Source organism: Balaenoptera borealis, assembly GCF_965194805.1.
Source record: "Balaenoptera borealis genome assembly, contig: HAP1_SCAFFOLD_2493, whole genome shotgun sequence".
Taxonomy (NCBI): Eukaryota; Metazoa; Chordata; class Mammalia; order Artiodactyla; family Balaenopteridae; genus Balaenoptera; species Balaenoptera borealis.
In genome coordinates this window covers 1,043-8,956 of record NW_028121837.1, presented here as the reverse complement: position 1 = coordinate 8,956, position 7,914 = coordinate 1,043, and the positions used below count along the sequence as shown (strand labels likewise).

The following is a 7,914-nucleotide window of genomic DNA, read 5'->3' as shown; positions in this document are numbered from 1 at the left end:
TTGCGGCTCACGGGCTCTAGAATGCAGGCTCAGTAGTTGTGGCACATGGGCTTAGTTGCTCCACGGCATGTGGGATCTTCGCAGACCAGGGCTCGAACCCGTGTCCCCCGCATTGCATTGGCAGGTGGATTCTTAACCACTGCGCCACCAGGGAAGCCCTATTCTGTATACTTTTAAAATATTTTTTAAAATTTTACTTCTGAGTCCACAGAGTTAAAAATCTTTTATTATTAAACCAAATAATATTTCTCTTTTAAAGGAGTCCTTTCTACCAAGTACCTGTATGTAAAGGTAAGACCGTGAACTGTGGGCTCTATGTAGACCGATCCATTTGATGTCAGAAGAGGTATAAAATACACTTTCACAGTTGGATTTCCTCTCCTGTGCTCTGCCACCAACATGAAAACAGCATACCCAGAGTAGCCTGGGTTTCAGTACAAGGCATGTGGAACAGACCCAAACCGTTTTTGCATCCTGATGCCAAACTCCAACTGACTCATAAGCCCATGAGTGAGGAAAGCAAATGTCTGTTGTTACGAAGCACTGAGATTTTCGAGGTTCTTATACAGTATCACGGTGGCAATAGGTAACTGACACATTAAAGGTGTTCTGTGTGATATTGATTAGACTATACATTTGGGGGGCATAATTTTATATCACAATAAAAATGTATAAGATATATAACCATCTCGGGTTTCCCTGATAGCGCAGTGGTTAAGAATCCGCCTGCCAATGCAGGGGACACGGGTGCCAGCCCTGGTCCGGGAAGATCCCCCATGCCGCGGAGCAACTAAGCCCATGTGCCACAACTACTGAGCCTGCGCTCTAGAGCCCGCGAGCCACAACTACTGAGCCCATGCACCGAAGCCCACGCGCCTAGAGCCCGTGCTCCACCACAAGAGAAGCCACCGCAATGAGAAGCCCGTGCACCGCAACGAAGAGTAGCCCCCGCTCGCCGCAACTAGAGAAAGGCTGCACGCAGCGATGAAGACCCAACACAGCCAAAAATAAAATAAATAAAAGTAAAAAAAAAAAAAAGAAAAGAAATATAACCATTTCAACATATAAATGTATTTATTCAAATTAAATTCAGTGCAATTTACATGTGGAACTAAGCAATTTTCTTTATACATTTAGGCATATTCCATTTATACCTACAGACAGATAAACTTTTTGCACAAGTAGGAAAACTTAAAATATATTTTGAATAGATTTGTACAAACTGTTGAATACTTTAAAATTAGTAATTGAAAGTTCCCACCCTCATTTGGAGGTAGAATGGGAACTTAACTTTCCAGTTACTGGTCTGAAAAAGAAAATAACTTGCTATAATTTTGAATGTTATATAGTATAAGCACTATAAAAATATCACTGTCATGATAGCATAGGAACACTCTAAATGTAGACCTTATGGTAGAAATTGCTAGCTGTTCACCAAAACTCATTTCTTCTTCATCCTGGAAAGCACAGCTAAACTATTCCTAGTCAGTGGAAAGTGATGTGGGCCACACCTAGGCCTAGCCCATAAAAGCCTCCCAACATGTGCTCCTCCATGCTTTTCGTCCCTTCCAGTTGACTATGATGATGAATCCAAGGTTCCATGTTTTAAAGAAAGCAGAGTCACAGTCAACCTGGGTCCCTGCTCAACGTTTCTTGAGCAAGAAATAGACTGGTATTGTGTTTGCTATCTGTTCACTGTATCATGCAAAACAATAGTAAAAGAAACAATGCCAAATAGTTATCTACCTCCCTAAAATTGAACCTCTATAGTTTTTATGTTTTCATGAACTACTTGCATTCTTATGACAAGTATTATGAGTTGAAAATACGTCAGCCACAAGTAGCATGAGTTTCACATAGGTTGTTAACTTCACTAGAAATTGAAGTAAAAACATAATAAATTATATTCTCTTCATAGCTATGTAAATAAAAGATGTTTTAATCATGTACAACCTAATGCTTAAAATTAAAATTAGGTTTTCTAACTAGAAAGACCCAATCAAGAAATTTCTTAGTTAATGACACACAAAAGTTGGTAATGTGACCTAAAATTCTCTTACCATCTGTGCCATGAAGAACAGTAATCTGTTGGACTGAAGATGATGAAGCAAACTTGACAGGAACTTTGCCCAACTTCTGTGTACTGAGGTCTGGAATATCATGTCCACGATCTTCAGCATTAACAAAAATCTCAGATGAAAACATGGTTTTTCCTGGACTCTCTGTTGTTATCTGAGTGACTGCATCAGATGATAATTTTCCAGAGAAGGGAGAAAACGGGGTCTTAATCTCCTTTGGTGATCTGAACAAAAAAGAGAAAGCACACAGCAGGTCATATCCTTGGCTTATCAAATACTGTAATTTCTTTCCAAATGTGGCTTCAATATTTTTTGGAGACACATCCAACTCAAATGGTTAAGTTATTTCTGCAGTACCCTGTGCTTTTTTACATACTTATTACAGGGTGATCATGCATGAGTTTACTTTTACTTATTTTAAAATCTACTTTTATTTTGGATTTAGAATGCTATTATATAAGGAAAGGGTACTTTTCAGTTGAAGTGGAAAGATATCCATTAAAAAATAATTACTGGAAGTCCACTATAAATTAGGGGACTATGCTAAACGCATAGAGTGTACAAAAATAAAAAAGAAACAGAGCCTTTCCTCAAAAAGTTTATATGTCAGTGGGGGAACCAGAGGTTTTTAAGGTTGTAATTATGTATATAGATTATAAAGAATCCATATTAAAACATAATGGAGTAAATAAATGAGTGTATAAATAAATAAATAATAGGAGGGAGGGAGAAGACAAATCTTGCCAACAGAAGAATTCCATATGTAGGTAACCTCCCCCCCGCCCCCCCCCGGCATCCATCTCCTCCCCAAGGAGGTGGAGGTGAAGCTTAATCTTCCCCTTAAGTCCAGTCCTGGGCTGGCCTTAATGATTGAATTCCAGAGACAGTATAAAATGGGAGAAAAAGTAACTTTACAGTGGAGAAACCAAGCAAACACCATGTTATGCAAGTGATGATGTTTCACATCACCAGTGATGTCACGGAGACACTACATACTCTCTGTTATGATGTGATGAGACGGTTACTTCGCTTCTGCGGTATTCTTTGTCAAAACCTATAACTCCAGTCGAATCATGAGAAAAACATCAGCCAAACCCAGACTGAGAACAATTCTACAAAATATCAGACAAATATTCCTCAAGACTGTCAAAATCATGAAAAACAAGGAAGGAATGAGGAACTGTCATAGACCAGAGAAGACTAAGGAGACATGACAACTAACTAAGTGGAATGTGATATACTGGATTGGGTCCTAGAACAGAAAAAGGTCATTAACAGGAAAACTGGTGAAATCCAAAAAAAGTCTTAAGTTTAGTTAATAGTAATGTATAAATGTTGGCTTTTTAATTTTGAAAAATATACTATGGTAGTATAAGATGTTAGCAATAGGAAAAACTGGGAGAGAGGTAAAGGGAACTCTGTTTGTATCTTTTCTGCAGATTTGAAATTATTTGAAAATGAAAAAGGTCATTTTTAAAAAATGGAGTAATACTGTATTGTATTATATCACAGAAGAAGAAGACCTTTTAAAAGGTCTTTTAAATCTCTACCCTCTATATACTATTCACTAATTAAAAGGACAATTATGAGAAAAGAAAATAGGCCCATCTCCCTTATGTATACAGAAGCAAAAATCATACACAAAATGTTAGACAATCAAATGTAGAGTGTGTGAGTGAGTGAATGTGTGTGTGTGTGTGTGTGTGTGTGTGTGTGTGTGTGTGTGTGAATTCCTACCAAGTTGTTTTACTCCAGAAATGCAAGGTGAGTTAACATTCAAATATCAATAAATGTCATGCACCACATCCATAAAATAAAGGAGAAAATGTATATGATCATATCAGTATAGTCAGATAAAGCATTTGATAAAATTCAATAATTATGTATGATTAAAAACTCATAGCAAAGGGAAACTACAAAAAACTTTAGAGCCACCATCCTATTTATAGTGAAATGTGGAGAACGTCCACTGTAAGATTAGGAACAAAATAAGAATGCCAACTCTTACCTTTTCTATTCAACCTATTAGTAAAAGTATTAAATGGCATTAGCAGTAAGGCAGGAAAAAGAAATCAGAAATATAAGGCTAAGAAAGGAAGAAATCATACTGTCACTTTCCATAGTTGATATAATTAAGGATACAGAAAATCCAAAACCATCTACAGATAACTTATTAGAATATCAGTTAGTTTTTAGAAGAGTTGCCAGATAAGAGACCAAACATTAAAAAATTCCACTAACATTTTTCTGTGTCTGAAAAGTTATAAAATTAAAAACTAAAAAATATGCCATCTACATTATCATCAAAACATCATATACCTAATAATAAGTGTAATAAAAAATGTAAGAACCCTATTAGAATAGAAAACTATTGATATATCATAGAGAGAAATTAAAGGTGATCTAAATAGGATTTCTGCTTTGAGGCAGGATGTATAGGCATACCTCACTTTATTGCACTTCACTTTATTGTACCTTGCAGATAATGCTTTTTTTTTTTTTTTTTTTTTTTTTTTTACAAATTGAAGGTTTGTGGCAACCCTGTGTCAAGCAGCTCTACTGGTGGTGCCATTTTTCCAACAGCATTTGCTCACTTCGTGTCTCTATGTCATGTTTTGGTAAGTCTCACAATATTTCAAACTTTTTCACTATTATACTTGTTACATGATCTGTGATCAGTGATCTTTGATGTTACTATTGCAAAAAGATTACAGCTTGCTGAAGGCTCAGATGATGGGTAGCATTCTTAAAGTCTACTTTCAAATTAAGATATGTACTTTTTTTAGACATAATGCTATTGCACACTTAATAGACTACAGTATAGCATAAACATAACTTGTACATGCACTGGGAAACCAAACAACTCGTGTGACTTGCTTTCTTATGATATTCTCCTTATTGTGGTGTCTGGGACCAAAGCCATATCTCCATAATAACATGCCTGCACTAGGTAGGCACAGGCCATCACTCCTGCTGCAACGAGCAAACAAACTTGAATAAAAGATCATCGAGCTAAGGAAGCAATCAAGAAACAATATCAACTAATATGCTAGAGAGGGACATTTAGAGATTTGGAGCAGGGGTTTGGTGTAGGGAGACATACTCCACTGGAAAAGAGAAATCACCATACCTTTTGATGAACTCATTTGCTGGCATGATGGAGTGAAATCTAGCAGAATGTCAAGCCGATTTCCCCCACAGGACATTTCCTTAGTGTCAGGGTGGTATAGGATGATGGGGGACTGAGCCAAGAAAGCAGAGTGAAATTTCCTGCACAGTCATGGCACTAACAAACCAAATCCCGCTAGATAAAGGGGCCTGTGACAATCATTAGGTCTCCTCTTCAAGACATTTGCCAGTTTTTGAACCTATATAAAGCAGGAAGCTAAATACCTAATGCCTGAGGGAGAGAACTTTCCAAAGTGAGGAATTAGAGACCTACCAGACTCACAGTAAAAACCCAGAAGTGCCATCCCCAAGAAGGGGGCTGAGTCAGAAAACGTGAAATCATCTGCAATGTTTCAGTGTTTATGAGACAAATTTTCACTGAGAAAGTGTAACGGCAACAAATACATAGCTGGTCTCTCCTTACATTTGCCATACTCTGAAGCTGTGAGAACTGAGAGCCTAAAGAGCTGAATTCAAACATCTGAAAGACTGAAGTCAATAACTGACTGTATTTATTGAAGAATCAAAGACCTGTCAGGCTCACAGCAAAAATCCAGGGAGGCCACAAATTAGGAAAAATCATAGGTAGGATGAGACAACTAAAGCTCCAACCCAGTTCTGACCTAGTAAAATTCCTGAAATGACTGAAATGATCAGCCACTCTGATTCACAGAGAAAAGGGTAAATCTTCTCTGGTGCAAAGTAATAGCATCTTCAGTCTCTATGAATTTTTTATTCACCACGTCCAGCACACAATCAAAAATTATGAAATTCCTGAAGCAGGAAAAAGTGACTAAAACTTAAGACAAAAAAAAAAAAAAAAAAAAAAAAAAAACCAAGAAAAATTGATTTAGAGGGAATTCAGATTCTGGAGTTAGCACAGAACTTTAAAATGACTATATTGAGAGTAAAAGATGGGGGTTAATAGATTAAAATATGGAGAATCTCAACAGAAAATTGGAATCAATTTTAAAAAATCAAATACAGATAAATGAAAAATAAGAAAACTGATCCCCAGCAGACCTTAGGGAATACTAGAAGAAATTTTTTTGGGCTGAAGTAAAATGGCCCAACATAGAACAGAGCTGGGCTCTCGGTCCCATATTGAACTCGACTTGGAAGAGGCGAGTCCGGTCTCAAAACGGAGGTAAAACCGCCGCCCGGTCGCCCCCAGCCCGACTCCGGCCGCCGCCGCCGCCGGGGGGAGGAGGGCCATGATCCAAAGGAACCAGAACAGTTGAGAAAACTGTTTATTGGTGGTCTGAGCTTTGAAACTACAGACGATAGCTTAAGAGAACATTTTGAGAAATGGGGCACACTTACAGATTGTGTGGTGATGAGAGACCCCCAGACAAACCGTTCCAGGGGCTTTGGTTTTGTGACTTACTCTTGGGTTGAAGAGGTGGATGCAGCAATGTGTGCTCGACCACACAAGGTTGATGGGCGTGTAGTGGAACCAAAGAGAGCTGTTTCTAGAGAGGATTCTGTAAAGCCTGGTGCCCGTCTAACAGTGAAGAAAATTTTTGTTGGTGGTATTAAAGAAGATACAGAAGAATGTAATTCGAGAGACTACTTTGAAAAGTATGGCAAGATTGAAACCATAGGAGTTATGGAAGACAGGCAGAGTGGAAAAAAGAGAGGATTTGCTTTTGTAACTTTTGATGATCATGATACAGTTGATAAAATTGTTGTTCAGAAATACCACACTATTAATGGGCATAATTGTAAGTGAAAAAGGCCCTTTCTAAACAAGAAATGCAATCTGCTGGATCACAGAGAGGTCGTGGAGGTGGATCTGGCAACTTTATGGGTCGTGGAGGAAACTTTGGAGGTGGTGGAGGTAACTTTGGCCGTGGTGGAAACTTTGGTGGAAGAGGAGGCTATGGTGGTGGAGGTGGTGGCAGCAGAGGTAGTTATGGAGGAGGTGATGGTGGATAAAACGGATTTGGAGGCGACGGTGGTAACGATGGTGGTGGTCCTGGTTACAGTAGTAGAGGAGGCTATGGTGGTGGTGGACCAGGATATGGAAACCAAGATGGTGGATATGGTGGCGGTGGTGGAGGATATGATGCTTACAATGAAGGAGGAAATTTTGGAGGTAACTATGGTGGTGGTGGTGGGAGCTATAATGATTTTGGAAATTATAGTGGACAACAGCAATCAAATTATGGACCCATGAAGGGGGGCAGTTTTGGTGGAAGAAGCTCGGGAAGTCCCTATGGTGGTGGTTATGGATCTGGTGGTGGAAGTGGTGGATATGGTAGCAGAAGGTTCTCAAAACTCAGAAGAAAAGGGCTACAGTTCTTAGCAGGAGAGAGAGCGAGGAGTTGTCAGGAAAGCTGCAGGTTACTTTGAGACAGTCGTCCCAAATGCATTAGAGGAACTGTAAAAACCTGCCGCAGAAGGAACGATGATCCATAGTCAGAAAAGTTACTGCAGCTTAAACAGGAAACCCTTCTTGTTCAGGACTGTCCTAGCCACAGTTTGCAAAAAGTGCAGCTATTGATTCATGCAACGGAGGGTCAATTAGATGTACATTCCTGAGGTCTTTTATCTGTTGTAGCTTTGTCTTTTTCTTTTCATTACATCAGGTATATTGCCCTGTAAATTGTGGTAGTGGTACCAGGAATAAAAAATTAAGGAATTTTAAACTTTTCAATATTTGTGT

The 7,914-nt window shown here is 38.7% G+C and overlaps 1 pseudogene across 1 annotated transcript; it reads left to right on the top strand.

Annotated features, from left to right (window-relative positions):
• Window positions 1-6,354: 6,354 nt before the first annotated feature.
• LOC309622407 (heterogeneous nuclear ribonucleoprotein A3 pseudogene) lies at window positions 6,355-7,344 on the top strand (annotated as a pseudogene). The gene is made up of 2 exons: window positions 6,355-7,140; window positions 7,198-7,344. The product of its transcript is annotated as a heterogeneous nuclear ribonucleoprotein A3 pseudogene (transcript).
• Window positions 7,345-7,914: the final 570 nt, after the last annotated feature.